We start from the raw sequence: 9764 nt of genomic DNA on the forward strand, positions 1-9764 counted from the left end.
CTTTTCCAACCTGGGACTTTCTTGCTAAGCATCCTCCTTTTCTGAGCACTGGATGGGTAATTGAGGCCAAGATCCCCATCTTTGGGAAGTGGCTGTTCTAGGAGAAACCAGATGGTCAGAGAGACACAGGTGTTTGAAGTTTAATTTTAATGATCTGTGAATATGTTTTTTTTTTCCTTGCGTACTGCAGGGGATCCAGGCCAAAGACTGTGAGTGGGTGAAGAGGAATAGAGAAATGAAAAGTTAAAAATGACAAACAAGAGAAGCAATGATACATTCTCACTTGAGAAATAACTGAGAAGAGATTGCAGGGAGTTGGTGTGGGTGTATGCAAATATATGTAAATGTGACGTCCATGCCAGCTCAAATTCTTACTGTCCTTTCATTTTACATACTTGAGTGTTGGTCACTGGGAATATTTCCCCTGGGATCTACTCTGCCAAATGATGGACTGCTAATCTCTTTCACGTCACTATCTATTTGATCAGGGATGAAGCATTTTTCCACTCTGGCCCAACAAGACAGAGTTGAATACATAATCTTTAAGGTTTCTTCTAGTTTTTCAAAAATATTGTTAGGATAGATAGTAGTCATTCTCTTCATCCTCATTATTTCCAGGAAGCTATCCCAGGATTTGAAAGCTCCTAGATAGCGTAAATCATGTTGAAGATATAAAAGGTATGGGGGAGAGGGAAATTGGAAAACAAAGTTGTGGGAAAGAATTAACCATAGAGGAAAGGACAAGAGAAGATAGAAAAAATAGATAGGTTACAAAAGGTTGCAGAGAATGTCCCACAACTCCATAGGATGCACAGAAATGCAGAGCCATGGGTCATCTCTTCCTCCCCAGCGGGAGTACCTCCCACAGTGCTAGTATATATTGAGTTCACAAATTTTTTAAACTGTGGAACTGAGCTAAACTAGATTTCCATTCCATTGAATATACTGTCTCTATAGCTAGTGAAGTCCCGGTGCTGGCGGTGTCTGAGCAGAGGTTTGATGCCTACCTGGTGAGGATGTTGAAAAGGTGAATCATGTATCAACCAATGACTTTTGGAGTGACCCCTGAGCTCCTTCAAACTTGGTTACTCTACATTTCCATGATAGTTTAATCATATTAGGTTGAATTCCATGAAACTCTAAAATTTTAGGCTACACCTGAGTCTTTATCTGTAAGTCATGTTGTAACCTGCTCCAGCCCAATTCCATCCAATTCCTCCCATGCCCAATCCCCAAATATCCTTTTTTTTTTAAGATCTTATTTATTTATTTGACAGAGGTCACAAGCAGGCAAGAGAGGCCACAGAGAGAGAAGTAGGCTCCCTGCTAAGCAGAGAGCCCAATGTGGGGCTCGATCCCAAGACCCTGGGACCATGACCTGAACGGAAAGCAGAGACTTTAACCCACTGAGCCACCCAGGCGCCCCCCAAATATCCTTTTGAGCCTATTCAGGGGGAAAGTAATAACCTATCAGATTCTCTGCTCCTATGTCTCTCCTGAGAGACTATTAGTCAAATTTCAGTTAACATTTTTGTACCTTTCACTACCCCCAAAGTCATGTCCTTCTATTATTCAATCAATAAACATTTATTGAGCACCACTGTGTATCCTGCTATGGCATCTGGAACTATATAGAATACAAAACATGCAAACACATTGGTTCCTGCCTTCTGATGCCCAGAGTTTGGCTGGAGAGACAAAACTGCCCCATGTTTTAGCAATTTTCAAAATGAACTTGAGTCAGTTTATAACCAAGGATTAAGTGGCATACCCATGCAAAAATGCTGTAGAATTTCAGAATAAAGGAATATTGCTTTCAGTTAGAGGGGCCTGGAGGAGGAGAAGTTTACATTGACATTTAAGTATAGGAAAGATAAATTTTGATTGCGGAAGAAAGAAGGCTATCATAAACTTAAAGAACAGGAGGAAGATGGGAATTAGAGCAAGGTATTGCATACAAAGGTCTGACTGGATGGAGCACAGGAGCAGTCCAGGCTGAGAGATGTGGGAGATAAAGCTGAAGGGTTTAGCACAGAATAAGCAGCAGCTATAACCATGTTTCTGAAAGCTGTCATCCTCAGCATCTCTAGTCTTTGAGGCTGTGATCCAGCCGCATTAACACTGGGGGCTATTTATGACTGAAGGAAAAAGTGTTGAGTAGTCATCAACCCTCAAAGACTCATTCCAGCTACTTCCCACACTCAGCACCATCCTAGGAATGAAGCCTGTTCTGGCAGCAGTGAGCATGATTTGCAGGAAGGTCAGCGTTCAGCCAGCTGGAAAAGAAGACAGGGTGGGATGTGGAGCCTTGAGTGAGAATGGTAGATGTAGGTGGAAGGTTGAGGTGACAGACTGTGAGAAAGGTGGAGAAGAGTAGGCGTACCTGAGATATGATGGTTAAAAACCAGAGATGTGTTCAGACAAGGTTATTTGCAACTTGCTGGCTGCGTCATGGAGTCATTTCAGCACCCTCGTGACTGGACAGCACTTCCTCCGGGCTGTCCTTCCCATTGGCTACTCAAGGGTGTCTGTGTTATCTTGTTCCAATCCTACCTCAGATTCACCTTTTTTTTCTTCATTCCAATCACCATTTACCAACGCTCTGAGAGCTGTTTAATGGATTTCTGACACCTCTTTGGAGATGCCTGTGTTTAGCACCTTCCCCTCAAATCTATGTTACTAGGATGGAATCAAATAGTTCACTGTTTCTGTTTTTGTTTCCAGGAAGACAAAGGTATTTGGCAATTAGTGAATCTAAACAGCCATCCATAGTCGATATAAACTGTCATTAACCGGAAGGTTACTGTGACCAAGGACTACACTAATCTATATACTATATGTGCCATATCTCATTTGGTTCTCTCAGCATTCCTTGTGAAATAGGGATTTTCAAGGATGCCTGGGTGGCTCAGTCATTAAGCATCTGCCTTCAACTCAGGTCATGATCCCAGGGTCCAGGGATCAAGCCCCACATCAGGCTCCCTGCTCCAGAAGCCTGCTTCTCCCTCCCACACTCTCCCTGCTTGTGTTCCCTCTCTTGCTGCTTGCTGTGTCTCTCTCTGTCAAATAAATAAAATCTTTAAAAAAAAAAAAAAAGAAATATGGATTTTCAGTCCCACTTTACAGTTGGGGAACCTGGCAGTCACAGACACTATGTAATTTATCCAAGGATACCCCACTAATAAATACATCAGAATCTGAATTTAAACCTGGTTTAAGTGATTTCCAAGTGCTGACCACTGGATTTTAGGTGAAACACAAGTTAACAAATTTATTTAAATAGTTACATTTTTCTTCTAATATGAATTAAAAATACAACTGCCTCATTAGGGACTTTTTTTCTTAAGGTAGGACTAGATTTTGTTCATTTTTAAGTGAGCTGTCTTCTTAATTCTTTAATTTTTTTAAAGATTTTGTTTATTTACTTGACAGAGAGAGCAAGAGACCACAAGCAGAGGGAACAGCATATGGAGAGGGAGAAGTAGGATCCCCGCTGAACAGGAATCCATCCCAGGACCCAGGGTCATGACTGTCCTAAAGGCAGATGCCTAATCCACTAAGCCACCCAGGCACCCCATTAGTTGTATTTTTTAAATATTAAGTAAATATTACAAGTAGCATGTAAAGTTAGCAAAAATCATGATTGACTTTTAGAAAATATGGTACTGGGACACCTGGGTGGCTCAGTGGGTTAAGCCTCTGCCTTCGGCCCAGGTCCTGGGATCGAGCCCCACATCGGGCTCTCTGCTCAGCAGGGAGCCTGGCTCCCCCCATCTCTCTGCCTGTCTCTCTGCCCACTTGTGATCTCTCTCTCTGTCAAATAAATAAATAAAATCTTAAAAAAAAAAAAGAACATAGAAAAAAAAACTATGGTATTAAGCATGACTTTTTCTATTATTGAGTGACTGTTCTGAAAACTCATTCAATCCCAATCTTACAAATGTCACTGTAGCATACAATTTCTTTATGAAGTACATATTCAACAAAGGCATTCTGAGTGCAAATGTTGGGACTCAGCTAAATTCACTCACTAGGAAACTGACTCCTCCAAACACCAGCAGGACCATGCAGGTGGTTTGAATTCATATCTCAGCAAAATTGCAAGTTTTGTCTCTGATGAATCTTCAAGGTCAGAAAACTGCACATACTAATTTGGTGAATTTCAAGAGTCCTCTGTATTTAGTTCCTATCAGATATCCATTCTTCTTCTTTGGCTATGTGAGACAAAGGACTTCCTTAAGACCAAGGACCCATGTACGGTTCCTTGCACATGCTAGGTATTCAACTGATAACTATTAAATTCAAATGATACCTATTAAATGAATTAATAAATGAATGCCTATACACATGCATGAATGAATGAACAGTAGGCATTCTTATGTAAGTAGGTTTTGAACATCCAATGAAGAGAGAAGATACTCAAGGTGGGATAAGGGAAAGTTCCCCTTTTTCCTTATTCAAGAAAACAGTTTAAATACAGACATAAGGGGCACCTGCATGGCTCAGTTGGTTAAGCGTCTGACTTCAGCTCAGGTCATGATCTCAGGGTCCTGGGATTGAGCCCGGCATCCCTGCATCAGGCTCTTTGCTCATTGAGGAACCTGCTTCTGCCCCTCCCCCCAGCTCATGCTCTCTCTCTTTCAATTAAATAAATAAAATCTTCTTAAAAAAAAAAAAAAAAAAAAAAAAGGAAGTCTACCACTGGGGTGCCTGACTGGTTCAGTCAGAACAGCCTGAGACTCTTGATCTTGGGGTTGTAAGTTCAAGTACCCCCATGGGATGTGGAGATTACTTAAATAAATAAAACTTTTTAAAAAGCCTACCACCAAATTTATTTTTAAATAAGGAATAAATATCCTAACAAATATTCCTAATAAGGAATAAATATCCAAGGCGCCTTGCTTGAGTCTTTTGTTACTTGTGGCTGGACAAACCTAATATACTCATCTAATAATGCTATTTATTCAGAAGATTCTGTTTTTAAGCCTCTATTAAGAATTAAGCTCTATTCCCTCCTCACCTTTCACTAAATTTACCAACCCTTCACATGTCCTTACTCTTTCTGCTATCTTTATCCCTTGGTAAATATCAGTCTTTCCTCTCTTCTATTTTATATTCTATGGGTCTCTAAGAAAACATCTGCTTGATTAATTCTGTTGCAAAATAGAAAAGGAAGTCAATTAGAGTTTATCCAGGCTTTGCAAACATTGCCTCCTGTGAATCTCTACAATCACACATTGAAAAAAGTATTTTATTCCCATTTTGCAAAGGGAAAAACTCAGGTTAGCTGGCTTCACTAAGGTCATACAATTTGCTTAGCTTTTTAAAATAATAATTTTATTTTATTTGAAAAAGAGAGAGCGAGGGAGTGGGCAAGAGGGGCAGAAGGAGAGGGAGAGACTTTCAAGTGGACTCTGCACCACGTGAGGAGCCTGATACAGGGCTTGATCCCATGACCCTGAGATCAAGACCTGAGCTGAAACCAAGAGCCAGACACTCAACGCACTGAGCCAGCCAGGCACCCCTAAGATCATACAATTTGTAAAAGCCAGATTGTCTTAACCTGTTTCATTGCAAGAGCCATGCTCTTTCTAATTTGTTCTCTCCCACCCACTCTAACTTCCCTGTAAGTCGGCTTCTATCAGCCTGTGCTATTTGATCTGTCTACTCGATCCACATACGCACCTCCGTTTCTATATTTGTATTTGTGTCATTTACAGCCAGCACTTGGCTATCGGTATCCATGGGGAGAGAGCAGGTGCACAGACATTCTAAACATAACTCATATTTGTCTCAGAAACCCACAAGGTAATTTGTTTTTATAACAGATTTTCCTTCTAATTCTTGTTCTCTCAGGCTAACATGAAGATAAATTTGAACTTTCTAAATACTCACCCAGGGATAGCAGAGTGAAAAAGCCCAAGCTGAGAAAGGTAACCACCTGCTGGGATTGGAAATGACACTTGGTTGGAAAGTAATGCCTAACTGGGGAGTGGAAAGTTAGCCCTAAAACCATATCCTCAGACTCTGTGTTAGTCTACTAGGAATGCCATAACAAGATGTCACAGACTCAGTGGTTTAAACAACAAACATTTGTTTTCTCACAGCTGTGGAGGCTGGATGTCTAAGATCAAGGTGCCTTTAGGGTTGTTTTCTGGTTTGAATTCTCTTCCTGTCTTGTAGACAGCCACCTTCTCACTTCCTCATAGGCTTCTAGAGATCTCTGGAGTCTCTTTCTCTTCTTGTAAGAACACCCTCATGACATCATTTAACGTTAATTACTGGCAGATTAGGGTCCCACCCTCATGATGTCATTTAACATTAATTACTTCCCTAAAGACACTGTCTCCCACTATAGTCACATTGGGGATTAGGGCTTCATCATATGATTTGACAATTCAGTCCATACAGATCCTGAACTTAGAAATTAACGCAAGTCAGAAGGCAATGTAGAAGATGATAGAAGACATGAGGGAGAAGAAGAGGAAGAAACAAGTAGCAACTGATATTTACTGAGCATCTTCTATGTGACCTAGCAGGTGTTTTCACAAACAATATGTTATTACCTCACTAGCAAGTCAGATATTATTACCCTTCCATCTCCTTTTTTTATTGTGGTAAAATACACAGAACATAGAATTTACCATTTTAACCATTTTTAAGTGTATAATTCAGTGGCATCGAGTACATTCAGAATTTTGTGCAATGATCACTACTGTCCATTTCCAGAACTTCATCGTCCCAAACAGAAATTCCGCACTCACGTAACAATAGCTGCCATCCCCCCGCCGACCCAGACCAATGGTGACCTTTATTCTACTCCCTCTCTCTGTGGATTTGCCTATTATCAGTAGCACATACAAGTGGGATCACACAATATCTGCTCTTTTTTTTTTTTTGCCGGGCTTACTTTGCTCAGCATGAAGTTTTCAAGGTCCATTCATGTTGTACCTTGTATCAGAATTTCATTCATCTTTCTGGCTGAATAATAGCCCACTGTACATAGCTCCTACACTTTCTTTATCCACTCATCTGTTGGTGAGCATCTGGGTTCTTTCCACCTTCCTGGTATTGTGAATAAGACTGTTAGGAGCCTTGGGACACAAGCATCTCTTTGAGTCCTTGTGTTATGGATGAACTATGACCCCCTCGAAACTCATGTGGAAATTCTAACCTCTAGAGGGAGAAAGAGAGAACAAGCATGATGAGGGGAGAGTCAGAGGGAGAAGCAGACTCCCCGCTGAATGGGGAGCCCAATGTGGCACTGGACCCCAGGACCCTGGAATCATGACCTGAGCCGAAGGCAGATGCCTAACTAACTGAGCCACCCAAGCATCCCAGTGGTCTTTTTATAATAGTTGTCCTAATGGGTGTGAAGGAGCTCTCGCTCCTTTTAGAGGGTCAGATAAATTGTTTTTTTCTCCCCAGTGTGACTCAGGCCCTTTAGATACAGATCCCTGCTCTGTCTCCACCTTTGTGTCTCTGTCACTCTCCCTCTCTCTTTGAAAAAGGGGAAGAGGCTCCAGCTTCCCGTGAGCTCAATCTGTGCCTATCTTAGGGTCAGTTAGAAGCTATGGCAAGATCACAGAAGGACCCATCTGCTCCTTCCAAAGTAGAGAAATTTCATTTCAAGGTAGTTAAATTAGAAAGACTCTCACACATATGCATGAAGAGACATATCCAAAAATATTCATGGTACATTATAGTGATGAAACTCTGGGGACGACTTAGATGTTCACCAGTGCAGGAACAGGTAAATTACCTGCTGTAGAGTAATAGGTTGGAACGGTAAACTGTAAAACTGTAGTCAAAAGGAATGAACTGGGGCGCCTGGATGGCTCAGTGGCTTAAAGCCTCCACCTTCGGCTCAGGTCATGGTCTCAGGGTCCTGGGATGGAGTCCCGCATCGGGCTCTCTGCTCAGCAGGGAGCCTCCTTCCTCCTCTCTCTCTCTCCCTGCCTCTCCACCTACTTGTAATCTCTGTCTGTCAAATAAATAAATAAAATCTTAAAAAAAAAAAAAAGGAATGAACTGTAACGACAGATCATCCTGCAGAGTTCTCCAAAATATGATACTGAAGGTAAAAACAGCAAATTGTAAAATAGTGTCCAGTATGACCCCAGATAGCCTGAGACTGAGTCAAAGCTCTGCCTTAACTTCTGTGCCTCAGTTTCTTCATCTGTAAAATGAGAATAATAACAGTACCTAATATGGATTTTGAGGGACAAAGGACTTAGTATCGGTAAAACCCTTGAAAGAGTGGTTGACACAGCAGTGCCTGGGTGACTCAGTCAGCTAAACATCCAGCTCTTGATTTCGTGATCTCAGGGTTGTGCGCTGAGCTCTGCACTGGATGTGGAGCCGCTTCAGATCCTCTCTCTCCTCTCCGCCTGCCCCTCCGGCTTCTTAACACGGGCACACTCGCTTGTGCCCTCTCTCTCAAAAAAAAACAAAAAACAAAAAATCCAAAACAGTGCTTGGGACAAATCAACGCTCAATACTATTATTATATATAGATTCATATCTGTAGGAAAATTTAGAAATATAGGTTTGCTAAGAAAAATTATCACAAACTTGGAAATAGTGGAGAAAAGTGAGTGGAATGTCCTTTCGATGTTACAGTGGGGTATCGTTTAATAGGCCCACCCAAGGATTTATTTAGGAAATGTACCTGGTTTGGCCCACAGTTACTGCTAATTAAAAGTTCCAAACTTAAAGAAGTTACATGTTAACTTACAGATTGTTGTCTGGTAGAAATGCAAACGATATCTGTCCTGCAGAAAAAATAACCCCAAGTTCATAGTTTATTGCCATATAGGACAAGAATCACTTGAGTATCTAATGTGGCAGTCTTCTCCTAACTTCCTTTTAAATTAATTTTCTTTTATTATTTTTATTAAGTTATTGCTTATAAATTCCCTTCCCCACAAATGCCTTTTGAACTGGCCTTAATATCTTAGCGTTTTTCTTACTGATAGAATAAAGTCTTTGATATGTGTGTCTTTTATATTTGTATGAGTCATAGTTTTAATTTTGTTTGAAAATTATGTTTTCAGGGGCGCCTGGGTGGCTCAGTTGTTAAGCAGCTGTCTTTGGCTCAGGTCATGTTCCCAGCTTCCTGGGATCGAGCCCCACATCAGGCTCCCTACTCAGCAGGAAGCCTGATTTTTTCTCTGCCCACTCCCTCTGTCTCTCTCTCTGTCAAATAAATAAAGTCTTAAAAAATTATACTTTCATAGACTAGAAAGGTTACAAGTCAAAGTTATGATAATGGTTGTCGCTAGGGAGGGAGGGATATGGAACAGGGGTAGCAAACATGGAGATTTCAATGACCTTTGGTGTGTTACTTCCATGATTAAAAAAAAAAAAGATCTGAAGCATCTATAGCAAGAACATGTACATTTACTAAGTCAAAGTGGTGGACATATGGGTGCTTGTGATCCTAATGTCCATGTTTTCAATTTGTTTAAAAAATTCCTCAAAAAGTACTGAAGTATCTTCATAGGGCAAAAGAGAAAGTTCTATGCACTTAGTAATCCCAGATTATTGACTAGGCCCTGATTAAGAGGACAAAGGCATTGTATAAAGACTCATAGACTGGGACCCAGAAGACACTGAGCTAAACTTTTGAGTCTAGAACTAATTAGCTGCATGACACTGGCTAAGCAGTAATTAACCTATTCCTTTCTTTGAATTTTTGTTTCCTTTAAGATAAACACTGAAGGGCGCCTGGGTGGCTCAGTGGGTTAAAGCCTCTGCCTTCG

Source organism: Mustela nigripes, chromosome 1, assembly GCF_022355385.1.
Source record: "Mustela nigripes isolate SB6536 chromosome 1, MUSNIG.SB6536, whole genome shotgun sequence".
Taxonomy (NCBI): domain Eukaryota; kingdom Metazoa; phylum Chordata; class Mammalia; order Carnivora; family Mustelidae; genus Mustela; species Mustela nigripes.